The sequence below is a fragment of the Ambystoma mexicanum genome, chromosome 4p (genome assembly GCF_040938575.1).
Source record: "Ambystoma mexicanum isolate Mex_15411 chromosome 4p, UKY_AmexF1_1, whole genome shotgun sequence".
NCBI lineage: Eukaryota > Metazoa > Chordata > Amphibia > Caudata > Ambystomatidae > Ambystoma > Ambystoma mexicanum.
In genome coordinates, this window is record NC_090927.1 from 377407773 (window position 1) to 377430252 (window position 22480).

The window sequence follows — 22480 nt, forward strand, 5'->3', positions numbered from 1 at the left end:
TTAGTCTCTAGATATTGCTGTATCTGGGTGTAGGCTACCTTGTCTCATATCTGAAGTAGAAATGATACGGTGGTAATCGGCCTGTAGTTGATGGGAATGGTGGGGTCTAGAGTTGTTTTTTTTTTAGGAGGGTAGGATCCAAGACTCCTTTAAGCTGCTAGGGACAGTTCCAGATGAGAATGATGCATTAATTTAGAGATAAAATGTGCCAATTCTCTAGCAGCATCTTTGATTATCTGAGCTGGGCCACTATCTCCCTGACACCTAGATGGTTTAAGGGAGGCAATGATTTTTTCAACCTCAAGGATAGAAACTTGTGAGAATCTGAAGCTTTAAAAAGGTTTAGTAAATGGAGCCTGCAGAGTGGCATGATTGACTATGGTGAGAAGATAGTCTCTTTTGTCCGCAATCTTCTTCTGGAGAAGGGAGATTTTGTTCGTCAGACCATTCTGGATGTTAGTACACCATAGTTTGTCCTTCAGGCAGTCGTCTGTCTGTGGTATGGGAGCTTCCAATTCTCTTAAGATTGTAAAGAGTTCCTTTGAACTTGAGCTGGCTTTGTGAATCCTGTCGTTGAAGGTTTTCGGGTTTAGTACATATTATTTCTTTTTTATAAAGGGCAATGCAATTGATTAGGTTTGTTTTGTTTTCCTCCAAGTGTAGATGTCTCCAGAGGACTTCCAGCTTCCTTTTTTGGCTCTCACGGATTTTAATTGGGACGTGAACCAGGAGTTCAGATGAGCTCTTGATTTACTTTTACAATTTTAATTGGGGCAATTGCGTGTAGCACTTTATTCATAGAGGCATTGTATGCATCTACTAGGGTGTCTGGATCAAATGAATCCACCAGCACGCTAAGGTCGGGAATTACATATGGTAAGATCCCGTACACTGTGATATTTCTTTTATTTCAAATGAGGAGTGCAGGAGCTATTAAATTGGCCTTAGTAGTAGCGGTGTTAGCTGAAAGGATAAAAGAACAGAAGGAAATGGTCTGTCCAAGTTTGTGGAGTAATAGAGCTGATAGATACTACACAGTTAAGGTCCGCCACCCAATCTAAAGTTCTACCTTTGTCATGGGTGGCCTGGGTCACTCTTTGGATGAAGCCAAGTTCGGTGAGCATATTAGAAACTGATAAAGCATGTAGATTGTTGGGATCGTTGAAGACAAGGTTGAGATCTCCAAGTAATAGTATTTGAGATTAAACTTTAGTGTTATCGGATAGAATTATGGAAATGTCTTCTTCGAAGGAGCCAATCAGTCCAGGTGGTCTGTAAATTAGGTGGACTGTTAGAGTACAAGCTTTGGAGAAAGGTGATTTAACTGTGAGTAGTTCACATGACTTGATGTCTTGTGAGGTGGCTATTCTTATGGCTAGGTTGGACTTTACAATGAGGGCAATGCCATGGCCTCTAGCGTCGGCTCTGTCAGCCCTTATGATGTTGTAGTTGTCAGGAACTGCAAGTAAGATGGCTGGGCCTGCGGCTGCATGTAGGCATGACTCAGTTATTGCTAGGAAGTCAAGGGTGTCTGATGTGACCAGATTGGCTAGCTCAGTGGCATGCGCTACCAGTGATCTAGCCTTCCCTTACAAGCCCAGGCTGCTCCCCTACAAAAACACGTGCCCTCTCTCTTAAGTGGGGGCTACACCCCTTATGAAAATGTGCGTCCACCCACCTACACCCTAGGCACCCATTCTGCCACCATACCTACCTACTGCACATCAACCACTCTAGGCCAGACACCACACAGTACCCCCTCACCTCTATCACTTCCCCAGGCAGCCCCCCACAGTCTGGACACCACCCACCAGCCCCCTTCACCTCCAACACCACCATAGGCATCCCTCCTGACAGTCTCCCACACATGTAGTTCAATGTAAGGCTGCAACTCACCTAAACCTCTGTGGTCTGCCTCCACCATGCAGCACACCACCAACATGTCCACTGTCAATATGATCAATAGGAAGCACTGAATACCAATCCTGGACCAGAGCATCCACTGTCACTCCCTGGCAGACTGGAATATGAAGCCCCCCTGCCAGACAGCACTACATTGCATCAACAACACTGTGGCCACCCAATCAATATGTGACAAGGGAATGTAATAAAAAGTGGCATGTGACTGTTGGCCATGGGTCATTGCAAAGGCATTAAAGCACATCAACTGAATGTGTGCCAAGGACATAAGTACACATATTCATATATCGGCCAGATCCACAGATAATGACCAGGCACATCACAGCCCGAGAACAAGTGAACTGGGTGGAAGTGATGTCAAAGTCCCTGTCAGGGACCACAACATGACAGGACCATGGTGTGATGGGAGGGCAGTTAGAGAGTGCATGACTCACTGAGACAGGAAATGTGTGCTGCCACACAGGAAGAGCAAACATGACTCGCAAATGCATTTCATTTGCAGATGTGGAGCAAGACATGAGAGCAGGCAGTGTGTGACTGCACATGCTGGATGGCATGTCCGCATGACATGGGTTTAACACAGCAATGACAAACAAATGTGCTAGTAACGTGACCATGGAACACCTCCAGAGTGAGACCACATCCCTCAACCCCAACCACACTGATGCCAAACACACACTGATGCTGCACATGTAAATGCAAATGAAAACATAAAGTGCAGACCCAGTCATCTGATGGACCCACCCCCACATGTCAGGCACATGTGCATCCTTCCAGCCGCAACCATTACAGCAACAAAAACACACACGCAGGCACGCCACAAGACAAATGACTTGCAATGGAGAGATGCACTGGCTCAAAATTGAACTATCAAAGTTGCATACTCTGCATGAAGCTTGGAATGTAACAACATGAAAGATGTATTGAATACAAATATGTACAAGTAAAATGGAGAATGAAGGTCCAAGCAGTCCGGGGTGAAAATATGAAATGACAAAACAACCCTATGGCTAAATAATTATATACAGTAAAAATAGGGAAGGTAAGTCAGCAAAGTCTGGGGCAAATAAAAAATAAAGAAAGGAAACCTACACCTAAATAATTATATACAAAGGCATCAAGCTAGTCCTACTCTCCAATCTCACTCAAGACTTCTACCAGCGCTGAGTCCAATGCCATGTCCTCCTCCATCAGGTGGGCCTCCGTTGTTGCCTGGAGGGCTTGCAGGTTGGCCAGCATATGAACTTCGGACTCCCGGGCCGCCCTGTAAATGCCTCCAGGATGGCAGCCCACCTCCTTGGCCGACGCAGACCAACTTCTGCCCTGACCATCATCACTCATGCTTCCTGTGCCCGTTGCCTCTCTGCCACGATCTGCCGTTCATATCGCATGAACACGGAAGACAGTGAGTGGCTGATTTCCACTTGTTCCTCCTGCCTCAGACTTCCCAACTGCCTCCTTGGGATGGTCTGCCCTGCAGCATAATGCCTCCTCCTCATTGCCACCTGCAGCCGCAGTGCGCAGTGCCTGCTCCATAGGTATGCCCTCCAACCTGCTGATGATCGGCGGGGGTGTACCGCACCTGCACTCCTAGGTGCCTGCTGTCGCTCCATTGCCTGTGACCCTGTCGGTGCCTTGGTAGACACAGTGGCCACCTCAGATGCTGTGCCTGGGACTCCCACCTCAGACAGGGATGTGAGCTCCACCAGACAGGGCATTGTGGGTAGGACTGGTGAATAGGGGACCCTGCTGGTATGTTGACTGGAAGGCACCCTGGAAGATAACTGGTACACAGAGGAGGAAGACGAGGAGGTGGTTGTAGCAGTGAACAGCCCATGGAGTCCACCAGGGAACAGGCCTGCTGCAAGAAAGGCCATGAGGCGGTATAGCTCACTGTGATGATGGGCATGCAGACTATGAGTAGCCTGCCCATCATCACGAATGACAACTATCCGCCACATCAACCCGGCCAGCAGGGGCAGCACATGATCCTGGATGGACACACCAGATGGTAAGGGAGTGTCTGTCTGGGTGGACCACCAGCCGATAAGGGGGTGTCAGTCTGGGTGGAGGCATCCTGGCAGGCACACACTGCTGCATTCAATGGCCCAGGGGCCCAGGGGCCCAGGGACAGCATTTTACACAAGCACCTCCATGGTGGCTGGCACAGCCTCATGCCCCTGGGACAGGACTGCATAAAGCATGCCCACCTCAACATCCCCACCTGACCCCATGGGCTGGGCTGCAACAGCCACCTCCTCCACCTCCTCCTCCATCAACCTGGATGACTCCAGGGCATCTTCCACCATGGATGACCCCTGTGTGGCATCACCTGGCCCCACCACTGCTGAGGAGTCCCCTCCCACCTTCACCTTCTGGACTCACCCCCAGCAGCCATGCCGATGTCACCTGCGTTGCCACAGCCACATCGCTCCCCGAAGATGAGCTGTCAGAGGGGCGTGGCTGGGGCCTGCACCTCTGTCTGGTGGAGGCATCCCTGCATCCATGCTCCACAGCACTGCTTCCACCCTCTTCATCAGATGCAACTGTGGAAAATGAGACACAGAACTGCAACATCAGTGTACTGCACCAAAGCTGGTGTTGCATCACCAACATTCACAGGAACATGACTTGACCATCAACCTCCCCACCCACACACATGGACATGCAATACACATCCATGCAGACACCTTCCTGGCATCACTCCACAGAATCACATCAAACTACATGCCACTGTCACAACCAATAAATTGCATATGCCATACACACATGCATCAATTGCACAGGCACACATGAGCATGCCATAACACCAAGCACATACACATGAGCATCATACATGTACATGACGTGGGGAACACTACCTCAACTGGCACGGTCTGCAAGACAGCACTACATCACACAATGTAAGAGCACATTTCAAAACTGCAGATGTCTGAATGCACACATGGGGAGCAATGTCTGGGGCGGTTCCATGTCTTAAAATTGCAGCAAAAATGGCCGTGTATACAAAATATCATGGCAAAAATGTTGTGGTTTTGCTGCCACAATCATCTAAATGATGAGTGGGACACCCCGCAACCCCTGGACCCATTATACCTTTTAAGGGTAGAGGGGGACAGCCCCACAACTCCCTCTACCTTTAAATGGTATAATGGGGTACACCTTTACCAGGTCAAACCACTGCAATTGTTTTTACCGGCACCATTTTTGCCGCGATTTTATTACCTGATACCGTCTGAGGCATGCATGCAGACATGCTTCTCAGAAACATACTTGCTACAAGTCTAAGGGGTCAATGCCAAAATGTAGGCACATGCACAACACACGTGCACTGTAGAGCAGTACATCATATGCCTACTCACCAGTTGACTCCAGACATTTGTCATAATTCCCAGACCTACGAGTGCCGAGCCAGGTAGAACCACTCCAGGATCTGCATGTAGTTGCCTGACAGCCTGCACCTGCCTGCACAGTGCACCTCTGCGGTAGCACCGACCAGGATGTAGTGCATGGCCTTGCTATGGGCCCTGGATTTCAGATCCTCTCATCGCTTATTGACAGTCTTGAATGTGAGGAGTGCCACCCGCTCTGCATTGAGGGCATACGTGATCTCGTCCCAGATATGCTGATGTTTTTCTTTGCTGCGTTGCATCACTGGATTGAAGAGGGCATCATGATGCTCCAGGACCCAGGACCCTCACAACCAGGATGTCAACTTCACTGTGGCTGAAGCTGACCGCCCTCTTCCTCACTGCCATGGGGTTGGCACTCTGGTCAGAGGATGATGTTGCTGACATGTCAACCCCCGAGGCAGTTGTGGGTAGGCAAGGGGGTCCTAGAGATGGGCTGTGGAGTGGTGGTGCTGGTATGGCATTGTGGGAGTCCATAAAAGCAGCTGAGGTGGTCACATGGCTGGAGACAGGGGCACAGGCATTGGTGTACAGCAGGCACTCCAAACGCAGTGCAGGTGTGCAGCAGGCACACATATTGTACAGGTAGCAGCAGATGGCAAATTGGATGCAGCACAGGGCAGGAGAAGGCAGGTAAAATGACATGGAGGCAGGTGCGTGGGTCTTCCGTGTCTCACAACAATGGCAGCAGGAAACAGAGTGAAGGGACTATGCACGTAAAAACATAAAAACTGAAAAAAGCATGGACATGTGAAAACAGAGGAAAAGCCCTTAGCACGTAATTTACATGACATGCGCTGCGCACAGGTGTTGACCACATCATAATCGGAAATAAATAAGGATGTGTGAAAGCAATTCTGAACATGCGTGCAGAGGGGAGGAGACAAACGAGTGTAGTATATGCGTATTTTGAGGTGCCGCGCATTCCGTTCACTTTAGGGACGGTACGTATGTGTTATTTTGGTGGGGGCTTTGCCTCTGCACCTACGTGCATTTACTTTTGATTTTTGCAAGGCTAAGGGTGAGTCGTGTATGCATTTGTTACATCTCTGGGTGCCCCTGTGTATCATGTACCACTATTTTTACATTTCTTGTAGATTTCCAAGTTTCACGTATGCAATGTTTTGTGTTGTTGGGTGCCACTGCGTACCGCATAATGCTTTTTTTTAATTTCAGAAGATATCCTGGCATTGCATACAATTATTTTTTTTCTTGGTGCCTGTACATTATGCGTACCATACTATCTACATGTGGGGTACATTTGAGCCTTTCTGGACCACAGAACTATACCTTACATCATCTAGACTGCCCCCACACTCATATTGCCTAGAACAATAACATGGTGTGCCTTCCATATTTCAGTTACACCTGTGACATGAGTGGAAAGGTCCTAAGAGGGAAAGGGGCGAGATAGGCCGGGGTCAACGATGTGCGGTGGAAGCAGCTGCCCAAGCCCCAGGGGGTAAGGGATGTGCTATGGAAGCAGCTGCCCCAGCCCCAGGGGGTCAGTGACGTGCTGTAGAAGCAAATGCTTCATCCCAAATCAGTAAGGGACATGCTGTGGAAGCATATGCCCCAGCCCGAAAGGGTAAGGGATGTGTGTGGAAACAACTGCCCCAGCCCCAGTTGGCCATGCCATGCCCCAGGCCACTTGTGGTTTGGCATCTGGAACCCAAAGTAGTCCCAGCCACACAGGGGTGACACCAACACCTAGTGTGACTCATAGCAAAAATGGTGATCATGCGGCCCTTTGGGTATTGTGCATGCAATGGATGAGGATGTAGAAAACTCTGACACCTAAAAATTGAACCAACTCAGGAAGATGGAAACGGTGCTGTTTTATTAACAATTATTTAAAACAGAGAGTTACAACAGACATCAATGGACGTTCGCTCGAGCTCTCAATGCTTTTCTCATAAAAACACTGTTATATACAAAAAATACGTCCGACGGGACTTCATTCTACGTGGCAAATGAGAAAAACCTACGAGGGATTGTGATGCTTTCAAGGGGAACATCTAAGTATACTTTCTATAAGGAGTGGGATCGTGATTTGTTATCTACTGTCAGGTGGACCACTTATGCCTACCTCTAAAACATGTAATCTTCAACACTATTAAGTAAACAGTATATCATTGATCTTCAAACTATGAGGCCCTTCGTTATACATTGGTTGGTATTTTCGTGCCATGCCTGGAACATTCGGTTCACTTAGCAACACGTAAGCTCAGACCCAGGTGCCAGGAGGTGGACTTGACTTTACCTCCCCACCCAATTAGCCCATCATCTCTCATCAGCCATGCCTTCTGCCATGCTTGTCTTTGAACTTGACCTTGCAAAGTATCCTTGTCTGTGGAAATATATAGGAGTACAGGCTTTCACTATCGTTTTTCTAGGACTCCGTGCTCAACTCTATTTCCATCCTTGGCTCACGTGACAGTAGACCACGATCTGGTCCATTTTGCAGTATTTAAATGTCTTAAATTAATAAAACTTGGCATGATTGGTGTTCTTTCTTTGTACTTTAACAAGGGATGATTCAGCTTCACATGTTCTCTGCCTTCGAGAATAGAAAACCAACCTTGGCTTGTACCAGCATTGACACCAGCCCAGACAGCCTCGCCATTCGTTTCCACGATCTCAACTTATTCTTGCTGCCACACAGTTCTCACCTTTTCTCTCCATGGGTCCTGGCTACCTAAATTCATGACACTGATGTCCAGTTTCTAAACAAATTCCGGCTTTGCCTGCAGTCTATTCACTACATATATCCAGCTTCTAAGATTACTTAATCTGCTTTTTTTACAGCATCTGTACAGTTATTGAAGGACTTGTATTTTCTGCATTGCTTCGCACACATGCAATCTTCTTTTCGCATATGAAAGTTTACTCGATTCTTAACTTCGTTATAAGTTTCTGTAAGATCCATGCATTGTCTTCAGCCAGTATCTGCAGGGCGTCACGCTTGTCTTTCGTGATGTCACCAGCTCTTCTTTCACTCTTTCTCATATTCCTTCCAGAATTCCCCCTCAGATTGTCATCAATTCGGGGATGCATTTGATAGGGTTTTCTCAGTGGGTACCTTCTTTCGAATACTCGCCGTGATATGGTCACAACAGCTGGTGTTAAGCATGGCACAATCTCAGGCTTCCAACATACAGGAGGTAGTGGAGCGGGATTTCTTGCAGAGGCGTTCAACTTCTCCTCTACAAAAGCAAAGCCTACACAGCAGGAACAGGCTGAAACCCATGACAAGGCACAGGATACTGGCACATTGAGGAAGAAGAACTTACATGCTGAAGAACTCCAGATCCTCATGGACTACATGAACATTCACCACTGTGACATGTGCCTGGAGGATCCATATAACTGCTCAGCATATGGTGCATTGGCAGCATGTCAAGGACGAGATCAACGTCTTAGAGTTTGAGAAGCGCACTGCTGCACAGGTATTGAAGCACTGGAATGATCTCAACTGTCTCACCAAGCACAAGCTCAGTGTCAACCTGCCCTCTGATATGACAACTGGAGCGGGATCACCAGAGGAGTAGGAGCTGACACAACATGAAGAGGCTATGAGCCAATTAATTCTACTGGAGCAGGTGCACTCTTGCAAGGACTGGAAAATTACAAAGGCACCTCTGGTGAGTGACCAACATTGTGCATCTTGAGTATGTGAAGTAATGCATCACCAAGATGTTTAATTGTGGTGCACATCTGGCTGCATTGGAATGACTGCCCTGGGTGAACCATGTCATTTGGTGGATTGACTCCTGTCCGGTGGACACAATAGTGGATACAAATCATGTGGTGTACATCAGTGGAAAATGTCCGTGAGACACTACTCATCCCCCACAAGCATCCCCACCCCCCACATCTGCAACATGATACCACAACATGCACAGTTCTTTGCTGCATCCCTGATGTGAGTGACTCTGCTCAGCTAGACATGTGCATGTGTCCTAAATCCTAGTTACACTTCATGCCATGCAGGGTATTGAATATCTCTTTTCACACATGTACGTATGTGCTGTCATCCTTATATAACCATGCCACATAGACCATCCAAGCCGACATACAACACGCCTTATAGCGTACCCTGAGTGAGTGTGCATATGTTCAGACTGTGTGCATCCCCTCTGCCCAAATGGCAATCACTCCAGAGGCAAATCGTTGTTTTTTTACCTGCTCCCTGTTACCCTCCCACACTCCATGGGCCCACGCCCCTCTCCCTCTTGTGGGTCACTGTACCTTGCTCCTATCTACAACTCCATTAACTTACTCCGGACTTCAGAGACCTTGCCTAGGTGGTCCTCTTACAGTCATACATCACCTGGGACTATTTTATGTTTCGAGTACTTACAACATGTTGTTATTGTCTCTAGTCCCTGTAAAAAGACAACACTGGAGTGGCATGTAATGTCTGGGGCCTTGTATGTGGATATGTGTGGCTGCCTGTTGCCATGTAATGCAATAGCACATCACAGAGACACATGTCCATCACCATTTCACTGGTATTAGTTAACAGTGGGCGGTACCATTGCCCATGATGTGTTTCTTAACAACCCTATTGGTTGTCAATGTGTCCACTGCCAGCATGGCCCTAAGCAGGGGATTTGGTGGCCAGTCTTCATATGCCATGCTGCCATTGCTTGTTGGCGATAGCATGTGGATGCTGTATTTCGTATGACTACATGCCCTGCATTTTGTTGCATGTTTACCGTAGACACGTTGCACATGACTCCACATGTCTTTTTCTGTCCATGTGCAGGTGAAGATGCACCAGATGCAGAGAAGGAGGAAGAGGATGAAGACGAGTTTGTGATGCTTCAGACCACCGAGGAGGACATGGCATGGCAGGCTGTGAGAATCCATTGGTGCTCCAGACCATCCTCAGCTGTGCTGCACACTCAGCTGACTCTTGTGACTCAGCTGGCTCTGATGCTGAACCAGATGTACAGTCCTCAATGATGGCAGAGGTGTGTGCACCAATGCGTGGATAAGATGGGGACCGTGAGTCTGCAGAGGGTCAGGTGTCTTCGCATGGCCAGTCAGTGGTGCCTCCCCGGTCTGCGGTAGTTACGTCTGCAGGGCCACCCTCCCATGTATTAGTTTCTGGTCCTGGAACAGATGTCCAAGAGAGGGTTGGAGACCGGCAGCCAAGGACACGGGCATCACAGAAAGGGCCATGCTCCCTTTCATCAGGCAGAAGTTGGCCCTGGGCAGACAGAGTGGGAGCACCAGATGTTGCATTCTGCACACCAACAGGGTGATGCCTTTAAGAGTTTGGCCGAGGGCATAGATAGGGTGACTTCCATTACCCCCCCCAGGCAACGCAGGTGGCATAACAGCTGCAGGTCATGCATTCCAAATGCCGCTCACACAGACTGCCAATGGAGGACAACATCAGGGGGCGACAGGCAGATCTGCAGTGTCTGCAGGCATCCCTGCTTGCAGAGGGTTGGGCACAGAGGGGTGCCCTGAGGCTTGAGATGTAGGCCCACAGGACTGCAGTCTGTGAGGAAAATGCAAACACCAGAAGACTGTTCCACCAGGTGGTATTAGCAATAAGCTAGACAATCTCTGAAGACCTCTGTGCTACCTGTGAGGGTGTGCATATTGACCTCACAACCCTCAGTCTGCTGGTGTATTCATCAGTGGCACGCCTGGTGGCTGCCACTGATGACCAGGACAGGGCACTGCGTGGTCAGCCTTCAGCACCACTTCCACCTGCAGATTCAACGTAGGATGGGGGTACCAGAACAGACATGCCTCCTGGTCCATCATTGCCATGAGGTCCATGAGCCCATGGAGGGGATTTCTTTTTTTAAATTATTGGACGTCCACCCATGACTTGCACCCTACCCCACCCCCCTCTTGGGCGGACCCCCATCACCTGTCCATGATGGACATTTTTCATTTTATTTAATTTTTGTCTCTTTTACAGACCCCTGGCCAGGATGGCATGTTATTTTTGAGTTGCATTTCCAGATGTCTTTTCTTCTTTACATTTTTTTTTCTATTTGAATTTTTAACTTGAGTTGTACAGTTGCCCTGTCAAGGCCATAAAGTAAGCAGTGGTGGACATGCAGTCCTGCAGAGTGAGGCCAACTTGTATATTTGCATGGTGGTGCTCAGGATGGCATGTGCAGGTAACTATGGGTTCAGTGTATCCTGACACATGTCTGCTGTGTGAATGGTGCTGTACTAGGCTTGTTGTAAATGTCTTGTCCCATGTTACTTCAGTAATCCATAATGAGGAAGAGACTGCAGTCCCGGGTGAGACACCCTGCGCCCTTTGACATCCATGCTCTCCATGCCCTTCACCAGGCACTGGTCGTCTTCTCACTCATTTGGAGGCACAGTCCCGGTTGATGCAGGATTCACATCATTGTGGCTCAGTCAGCAGGTAAGCATGAGCACTGTCTTGTATGTTGAACATGCATCATTCTTCCTCTTGTTTGCTGCATGTGGCAGTTTTCTTATATGTGTTTTGCATGCTACCATGCCAGGATTGTTTTTCAGGTGATATTCATGTCGCTGTCTTCCTCCCTTGGTGAACTCAGCTGTGCCCAAACCGACTGTGGTGTAGTGCACATCCTTGGCCATCTTCACTCCAGGCAGTGTACTCCTTGATGCGTTTTCACTTAACCTTCCCTTTCACTCTCACTCTCTCTCTCTGTTGTTCTGTGCTACACTCATGGGCAGATCACAATCTATGTCCTGTCACCCTCTTGCACCCTGTGGTCCTTCTGCTGTGGGTGGTCTCTGCATATTTTCGTCATCCATTCATGTGTTCTCATGGATGTGCAGTTTCTTTCTGTTGTTATGATATGATTATATGATATGATAGTATATTTATATAGTGCCTATACACAATGTGTTTCAAAGTGCTTCAGCGCCTAGACACAATGGGCCTCATTACACGGTAGGCGGTAACCATGGCGCTATTAGCGCCATGGTTGCCACCGGTATTTTACCGTGTCTGCCTTGGTGGATGGCGGAATTACCACCCTACTCCAAGGTGAGCGGGGGCGGTAATTCCCCATTCACCAAGGCACTTCCCCATTCCCATTTTTGCACCCCTAGGGCATAATGGGAATGGGAAAGGCGCTAATTACGGTACCGCAAATTGAGGTGCCATAATTAGCTCCAAGGTCCCTTTGCGGCACCCTACTTTAACGGCTGATAAAACCAGCCGTTAAGGTCGGGTCCCGCAAAGGGAACTCGTAGTAAGGCGGTAATAGTTTACCGGTACCGGTGCCCTTACCGGTACCGGTAAACCCTTACCGCCTAACGTGTAATGAGGCCCCATGTGTTTCAAAGCGCTTCAAGGGAAGGGAGGGAACAAGGGAAAATACAATGACATTCTTACAGGCCATGAACAGTAAGGATGTGAAATTAACTATCGTACTCAGCCTGACGAGATTTCAGATAGTGCAAGAGCTAAGACATACATAAGGAATGGAGGGGGAGAGTTGGAAGGAAATGCAAACAGACAGACGACTACCGTACTAGGCCTAACAACATTTCTGGTAGAGCCGGAGAAAACTAAAGGTGAGGGAGAAGGATGCAGAAAGGGAGGGGAGGAACAAAACAAGCGACTATTGTACTACGCCTGACAACATTTCAGATAGTGCTGGAAGGGGTGCAGCAGGAACAAGTAAGGGGTTGGGGGATGATATAGATAAAGTTGCTATCATACTCAGTCCAGTGACAATTCTGATAGAGTAAGCGCATAGAAGAAAGTAAGGGGAGGAGGGGAGGAGATAGGAAAAGGGAGAAGGGGAGAGGAGGAGAGAACAGAGTGTAAGCAGTCAAAAAGAGTGGAGAAGCAAGAGGGGAGAGTGAATACAATTGCAGAAGTCAGTAGCAACAGATTATGTAGTAAGCCGGGATACAAGATGAAGATGAGAACAGCATGATTCAGGGCCACCATGAGAAAGGATGACGCACCATGAATCAATGAAGTCCGTAAAAGTAAAATCGAGTATTGGCCACAAGACTGTGATGGTGAAACCAGAATGTATCAGGACAGACTCCTGCAGAGGTAGGCTGGAGGGGGGTGAGAGGGGTGAGGGGGGGGCAGGGTAGAAGAATCAAGCAAAACAGGCAACACCTGTGTGTGGGAAGGGGGGCACAAGGAAATATCCCAGGGGGACCAGAAGGGTGGGGATGGCCTGTGGGGACAGAGGAAGTAAACACACAGTGGCGCATGCTTACCTGCTGTCTGAGCAGGGGTTCTGGCCCTGGATCCTCCTGGTCCGAACAGGTCCAAACTGGAATTGCCCTTTTCTTTGTCTGCCCTTCACTACGGATGCCCAGGCGAGAGATGCCTTTTATCTAAAAGTTAAGAGCAGGAAGGTTAAGGCAGGGCTAAGAAGGAGGGTGGGTCTTAGGCTAGGTGACCAGGATCCACTTGCACCTGCTCCCCATCTGCAAAGGAAAAGAGGCTGGAGGGCTCCTTAAGTAGGGAAAAGAGTGGCAACCATGAAGGCACCAGGTGGGTGGGTCTTGCTTAGTGGCGAAAAATAGCAGCAACCAGGAAGGCACCAGGTAGGCGGGGCTTAGGCCAGTTGACCAAGATCCACCTGCACCTGCTCTCCATCTGCAAACGAAAATAGGCTGGAGGGCTCCTTAAATAGGGAAAAGGGTGGCAACCAGGAAATCACCAGGTGAGCGGGGCTTGCTAAGTGGGGAAATAGAGCATCAACCAGGAAGGCACCAGGTAGGTGGGGCTTAGGCCAGGTGACCAAGACCCACTTGTACCTGTTCTCCATCTGCAATGGAAAAGAGGCTGGAGGGATCCTTGAGAAGGGAAAAAAATTGGCAACCAGGAAGGCACCAGGTGGGTGGGACTTGCTAAGTGGGGAAAAAGAGCGACAACCAGGCAGGCTCCTGGTGGGTGGGGCTTAGGCCAGGTGGCCAAGATCCACTTGCACCTGCTCCCCATCTGGAAAGGAAAAGAGGCTGGAGGGCTCCTTAAGTAGGGAAAAAGAGCAGCAACCAGGAAGGCACCAGGTGGGCAGGGCTTAGGCCAGGTGACCAAGATCCACTTGCACCTGCTCCCCATCTGCAAAGGAAAAGAGACTGGGTGGCTCCTTAAGTAGGGTAAAAGAGTGGCAACAAGGAAGGCTCCAGGTGGGCGCGGCTTGCTAAGTGGGGAAAAAGAGCAGCAACCAGGAAGGCACCAGGTGGGTGGGGCTTAGGCCTGGTGACCAAGATCCACTTGCACCTGCTCCCCATCTGCAACGGAAAAGAGGCTGGAGGGCTCCTTAAGTAGGGAAAAAGAGCGGCAACCAGGAAGGCACCAGGTGGGTGGGACTTGATAAGTGGGGAAAAAGAGTGGCAACCAGGAAGGCACCAGGTGGACGCGACTTAGGCCAGGTGACCAAGATCCACTTGCACCTACACCCCATCTGCAAAGGAAAAGAGGCTGGAGGGCTCCTTAAGTAGGGAAAAGGGTGGCAACCAGGAAGGCACCAGGTGGGCGGGGCTTGCTAAGTGGGCAAAAAGAGCAGCAACCGGGAAGCCACCGGTTGGCAGGACTTAGGCCAGGTGACCAAGATCCACTTGCACCTGCTCCCCATCTGCAAAGGAAAAGAGGCTGTTACTATGCATATCTTTACATTTAGGGGATGTGACTCCTGGTGGGTAGCATTGTATGCAAGGCAGGTGGGTACCCTGTGCAGGTAAGTGAAGGGCATTTGCAGACACTTGTGTGGTTTCTGGCTGGGAGTCTTGCACTGTGTGTGATCACTTTAGATGGACTTGTCTTGTTGGGTACGGGTACTACTTCATGGGTGCATGTGTCACATTGAGTGGTTCTGGTCATATGTCTGGGCATGATGTGGTTTCTATGGATTCATAGCGCCACAGGCTGCAGATTCCAAATTGTGGGTGTTCCAGCTATGTGGGCCTTTTTTCAGTGGTTGTGAGCAGGGCCAGCTTTTTGTGGCCTGTGACAGGTGTTGATGGTTGTGCTGGTGTATGTTTCATTGTACTTTGCACATGTGTACTGAGGGGCACTTCGAATCCGATGCAAAGTTTGTGGGGTAATGGTTCAATGGCACATTTGGCCTCTCTTGCTCAGGGTTCCCCATCAATGTTGTGCAGCCCCAGTTATGATCCACAAACATGTGACCATTGATGCACATTTTTGGGGGCTATGTTGTGAACAGGCACACTAGGTTGTGCAGTGTTGCTGCTTCCACATGCATATCCCATTGCATGCATCAATAGGGTGTTTGCAGCTTCAAGTTGACCACAGCTAGGTGCATGGTGCTTATGCATTCAATTGAATGCACAATTGCACCAATTGTATGCTGTCACAAGGAAGTCTGCATTGACCTTGCAATTTTCCCTTGCATCCTACCTTTTGTGTGCATTTATCCTTGTTTGCAGTTTCAAATTGCTTTGTCGTGTCTTCTTATGTCTTTCATGGCAGTTGCCCTGGTGGCCAGCCTTTCAGTCCAACATCGGCCTCTGTGAAATGCTGCCTCAAGCATGATCCTGCCTGGAGTGTATGAGGTGCGTATTTGTGTACTTGCCTTCTTGTGCTTTCCATCATGGGCTCCCATGACCGTTTTCACTGCCCTGTCCCACTACTATGCTGGGGATGGCATGCCCTGTCATGTCATTGGTTGTCTTCCAGAGGACTCCCTGCTTTTTTTGGGTCTCAATTATATGCAATTTTCTCATGTACATGCAGGATTTTGACTGATGCGTGTGTTGTGTATGTGCCTCTTAGGCAGAATTACCCGTCGTACCCTTTGGGAACACTACAGGCAATTAAGACTGCAAGTGTAAGCACAATTTCACCTTTGGTACAAGCCTGTACTACACAGTAAAGTGGTAGCGATGACTGAGCAGCCAGATGTATCTCAAGAGTTTAAGTGAGCAGTAGAACAAGTTGCACAAAGGACCAACCAATACAGTGATTCAAATGTACACTTACTCAAGGTTTCTTGGTAAAAGAATATACATGTATTTACTAAGTTGGTTAGAAAACATTACGCTAGCATAAGCAGCTCAATATCACACACTAATAAACTACAAAAAATACAACCGGTAAGCAAATGAACAAGTTTAGCTCCAATGAAGTGGGAGCAAAATGGCACTTCAGATACTTATTTAAAGGAGTAAAAAGACAAGGTTATCAGAATAGACAGCCCAAATACATTCATAGGCAGGGCAAAGGGTTTCAGCTATCTACAAGCTGCAATTCTTTTCATAGGCCTGGGCCAAAGTCAATGGTTCAGAGTCTTTGTATAGGATAGCACAGTTTTGGTAGTAATTGTTAAGCCTTTGCCCTGGAGTTTAGAAGAATTTGGCTAGGTGAAAAGTTTGATGAATATTTAGGGAAGGACAAGCCTTCGAAGTTGAGGAAACTTTCACGCACTTTCCCAATGGCCGAAAAGATTTCCGGACCGTGTTTGCACAGTACCTTGTTAATGAAGAAAGCTGTAGCTGAGGCAGGTGTTCCTGGCAGTTCGAGCAGATCTTGCTGTTCATGAGCTTCAGTTGTGGGGACAAGAAGGAGGATGTCAGAAGGTTCCTGCACTGCCCAGGGATGATGCCAAAAGATATAGCAAGACATCGGTTTAAGGTGTGAGTGCCTTAAAGTCCATAAGCTGGTTTCCTTCCCTCTGGCTATCCGGTTTTCAACAACACTCTGATGAAAATTCAACCAGATAGGGGCGATGTCCAGGTGGCTTGCGAGTTGGTTGTTCCCACCAAACTCAAGGGAAGAAGTTAACCTTGAAGGGCTTCTCTGTCGATGTAGTTTCAGGCAATTTGGACCTGCAGCAGGGCTTCACCGGTCGTCCAGGAGTTGCAGCAGTCCTTCAGCTCGTCTTCTGTTCTTTCGTTCCAGTGGTCGACTCTGCTTTCCAAGTCCCAGAGACCTGCTTTTAAACAGTTTTCCCCCATTAATTCCAGCCTGGCTGTCACTCACACAGCAGGGTGGCTGTCCTTGCCGGAGAGCCAGATGGCCAATCATGCCAGAGTGCACGCAGGTCTCTTAGGAGACTAAGCATAGGGAGTTCCGGGCATCTCCCTCACATCCTGTCCACCCCAGACACTCAGGCACCAGAGGAGGGCTTCAGCACTGAAGCCAGCCAAAGGCCAACGAACAAAGGGACCAAACCTGGTGTGGCACGCCGAGGCAAACACAAGAAGGAAAAAAAGATGAAAAAGATGACTGGAGTCTGTTTTTACAGATAGGTCCGGGGCGCCATATTGAAAAACATGGCTGACCTGATTTTTAGCTACCATTGTTAGTGGTCGGGAAAAATCACGATAGTTAATCTAAACCACTGCCACCAGCCATTTAAAGTAGGAAAAGCAAAATGTTACTGTTACATGAGTGTTTTGACTCAGGGGAAGCTAGGTAACCCCTCCAGCACTCTATAGTAAGATAGTGTGTGCTGGGTCAGTAAATTTAAAGAGACTAGTAAAGTCAATTTAACTTTACATGCCCTGGGAGACAGTAGTCAGTCCCAGAGAAGGTAGTTAAACCTTGGTAAGTCTGAAAGACATCCCTGTGCCACTGCACTGAAGGTGCTGTGTGACACACAAAAAAAGATGATGCCACTGGAGTTGTTTTAAAACTCCATAACCAAAGAACAAATAAGTAAAACACACACAAAATACATGGAAGAGTGGGTAAAAAGGCTCACACTCTTTCCAGGTAAAAAATAAAATCCTAGAAATCCACCAAAGTTACTGGGGGTCTCAAAAGGTAAGGGAAATTAGCACATTTTAAGAATTCTCCCTTACAGTGCCATCTGCTTGGAAATGGGAATATGTGACATGCACATTCACTGTATGGCATTCAGGGGTCAGGCAGTGTGGGGGTTATGGTTGTAAGTGTGTGTGTTTTGTGTGTTTGAATTGCATGCAGAGTGCAGGTGTTGCTACATGTGTGCTGGTACGCATGATGATGGTTGTCTTGTGAGTTGTTGTTTACATGTGTTGCATGTCACTCAGGGGGGCATGTGTGTCTGTTGTTTTTGGGTGAATAGGTGTTTTGACTGTACTCAATTTGAATTCTTTCATTGTAGGCAGATCCTTACGTCAAGGAATTATGTCTATTTCATGGGATGAATTTTGACTGTTGACTGCATGCCCGGGGACAGGGAGGATAGCTCACGCTCGCCTTGGAAGCAAGGCGGCACGGAGCAACACAAGTTCAATCCCCGGGTCCGTGCTTAGAAACCTCTGGGTATTAACCACATTATAAATAACCTATCATATCATATCAGGTAAAATGTGCATTTATCTTGAACCATATGGAAAGGATACAATAGTTGCTGCATGTGTGGATGTGGCCATTCTGGTGTGTCGCCCTATTTGTCACAATTGTCATTTACCTCTTGTTCAGTCGTTCATTTGGGATAGGGTGCATTGTGATCATGTTGTCAGAATCTATGTCACATGTGGATCCTAACAGTACAGCTTTTCCACACACAATAATAGGGACATGTGTGTGTACATCATGCACATTTTCAAACAGGTTTCCAGCAATATGTCATTGTGCTTCTGGTATTTTGGGGACATGTTACTTTTGGAGTCCATGTATGGCTCGCATCTCAGATATGATGGTTGATGAGTTTATGGAATTATCTGTCGTTACACATTTGACGGGTATGTTAGTTAGTCATATGGGATGTTTTTTGTGCCTAAGGGGTGATTTCATTCAATGATTGCCATGGTGGTAGTGGTGTACTCCCTCTTCAATGCATTTCTTTTTGAAACACCAAATGCATGTGTGTTTGGTTCCTATGGATGTACACAAATGTGCAGTTCCAAGGGCACACTTCAGTGTGGTTTTATGGCCACAGTGTATTGGCCCACTGTCATCATTGAATGACACATGGGATTTGGCTGGATCGTGTGCACTCTGCAGGGGAAGGATTTTAGGTGAAGAAAGATTGCTCAAACTGTGTACGTGCAGCCTCTCCATGTTTTGTTTACCCACCCATATGCAAGGGGGGTGTCTGTAGGGGTGGATTGTGGGCCAACACCATGTCCCCTGGGAAGCCACGCCATGTTGCAACATTGTGCAGGACACATACTGCCACAATGATCCGGCAGACTACTGGTGGTGCATATAGCAATACACCACCAGATTGGTGTATTGTGGTCAAGGGAGTCAAGGGGTCAAGGGAGTAGAAACGTTACTTGAGCACTGCAAATGTGCGCTCATCTATGACCTGAATCGCAATATGGGCAGTGTTGTACCTTACCTCAGCAGGTGTGGTGAGGTTCCGTATGGGCGTCATCATGTATGTGCTCAGAGGGTATGCACCGTCCCCTGTAGAGGTGAGAATATTTGTCATTGGCATTTGTTGGCATTGTCTACTGGTCTGTGTGCAACCTGCATGCATGTGCATGGCCAGTCATACTCACCAATGGGTCATGTGTTGCCATGCTTCCCAGCTTCCAGGACCTGGTGTAGCAGGGGCATCCTGAAGATGTAGCTATCATGTGTGCTACCAGGATAGTTGGCATACACTTCAGTAACATTGATTGAGTACCAATGTTTCCGGTTCCGGTAGAAGTGCTCTGTTGCTCTAGGTGGACGTAGAGCAACATGTGTGCAATCAATAGTACCTAGCACTCGGGGAAAGTGCGCCACCCCATAATAATCCTGGACCACTGCTTGCCTTTCTGACGATGTTCTGGGCATATAGATATGCCGGCGAACAGAAGGTCATGCAGTTATGCATGCCAACACCTGGTGTAGGCAGCGAGACTGCGTGGTCTGGGAGATACCAGCAACTATGGCGGTGGTTCACTGGAATAACCCAGTGGGCAAAAAATGCAGAGCGGAGAGCACCTTTTGCAAGGGCCTCAGGGCCACATAGTGGGTGATGTGAGGTAATCTTACCACTCCCTGACCAGGTCTAGGATGATATGGTGGGGGACCTATACCTGCCAAAGACCTGGTCAACAGACATCCCAAAACAGCTGGTCCGTAGGTGGAGGATCCGGACCCTGGCCATCCTCCTCCTCCTGCGGTGTCCCAGGATGATTGCTGCAACAAATAGTGCATTCATCGTGGCTGTATCCATTCCGTTGGTGTCTTGCATGCTTTATAGGTATTTATTAGTGTGCACGTTGACGTATATATATGCTATAATGTGGCATAAGTGTGCCAGGATTTGCACTTAGTTTTTTGCAGCCCGACATTTCCAGTACAATTCCATGAATATGTTTATTTTGCGCACGTATGGGCGGTGCGATTGCTTGATGGTGGAACGTCCCTCATAACGACCACATTTTTGCTTGTTCTTCCTCATTCCGTGTGTTCCGCCCCCTTTTTAGGGGGCTGCACAGGCCCGGCCCACCCTCTTCTTTGAGTCTCGCGGCAAGGCATTCGTCGAGTCACAGTGATGTGGCGGACCGACGTTCAAGTCCCCCGTAAGCCATGCGCATTGCTTTCCATGAATCGAAGAACACAGATTTGCGCGTCTCTTTTTTTCTCAGCAGAATATTCCATGAATTCGGCCCAAAGTGTCTACATGCAATAGTAAATTCCGACTACATTACTCTGGAGTCCTGAAAACATGCACAACTGGACTCACTAAAGTTGTGCTTGTAATTATAAAACAGGCACAAATGTAAAATGCTAGCTATTCTGCACAGCCCTGCTGGAATATACAGCACCCCTGCAGGCATTCCCAATGAATATTACTAGCGTATTAAAAGGTGGAATACTGCCTTGAAAATCTTCAGATATTTAACTTTAAAATATGTTGAAAATCCCAGATGTGAACATTGTTTTCATGTTCATACTGAAAGCACAAGTGCTTGCCTTCAATACCGGGAAAAAAGTTTTCCGATGGTGAAATGTACAGACAACCTTTAACTGTCCCTTTCAGAGATGCACACCAAAATGAAATTGGAAATCTCTAGGCCTGCAGTGCTTGTCACGAATCAGGAACAATACAGTTTTACCAGATAAGTATAGAGTATACCACAGAGAGAGAGAGAGAGAGAGAGAGAGAGAGCAGAGTGGCATAGGACAGTGGCAAGCCCCATCCACTCCAAACACGGTGATCTGTGTGCGGACATTAGTCTGCAAGATGGACTGCCCACCTTTTGAAGACTTGATCCACCATGGGAGTGATAGCAATGAGGAAAACGTGATTACACTTTTTAGGGCAGAGTCCCAGAGACGCCAATCATTCTCAGGGAGGGGCGGGGGTTGTTTCACAGTTGTCACTAGTTAGTGGGAAGCCTGCACAGAAGGAAGACTATAAATACTCCCTCGAGGGAGAGCATGGAGAGCGTCTTTGGAGTAGTGGAGCAGTGAAAAGGAAAGGGTACTGAAGGAATTGAAGGTGCGGAAGGAGTCCAAGGTGCAGGAGGGTGACAAGGTACAGATGGAGCTGAAGGTGCAGGATGAAAAGGAAGTGCAGGTGGTTGTGGAGGTGCAAAAGCAAACCGGAGCCTCAGAAGGAGTTGGAGGTGTAGGAAAAAGAGGGGTGAAGAAGGAGTTGAAGATGTGGGGGGAGATACAGAAGCAATGAAAACTGTAGAAGAAAAGGAAGGTGCAGAAGGAGCTCAAGGTGCAGACGGGGGCACGCAGAGAACACCAGGGTTTGTAGGAGGTCATCAGAAAGAAGGAGGTGGAGATGGGGATTAAGTAGGAGAGAAGACAGCCAATGAGGTTGTAGGAGGTGTAGGAGTGTAGAGGAAATAGATAGTTCATCCTTTGCAAGAAGGGGAAGTTGGAGAAGTGGCAAGGTTGAGAGACCATTAGGTGGAGGAGTAGAGAAAAAGTAGGAAGTAGGAAGGAAGGAGGTGGGATGTCCCCTGGAGGAATGGGGACAGTAATAGCCAGGCAGTAAGACAACACCAGCAAACCCATTACTAGAGAGATGTGGCAGGAGAAAGGAGGATGTGGTGAGACACAGGAATCAGTCAGCACCAGGGCTAGTTGCAAATCCCAGTGTGACAAGCCACCAGACATGAGTGAGCATTGACCCAGCAAGGGGGAACGTTAGAGGGGTTTAAGAAGCAGGAGCAGGTTAAGGACATTAGTGCAAGGAGGGCAGCAAAACAACAGCAACGATTTTAGGGCCCTCCTAGCCCGCTTCACCTCTGCGAGATGCGTTTTACCTTGTTGCAATGGAACCGGG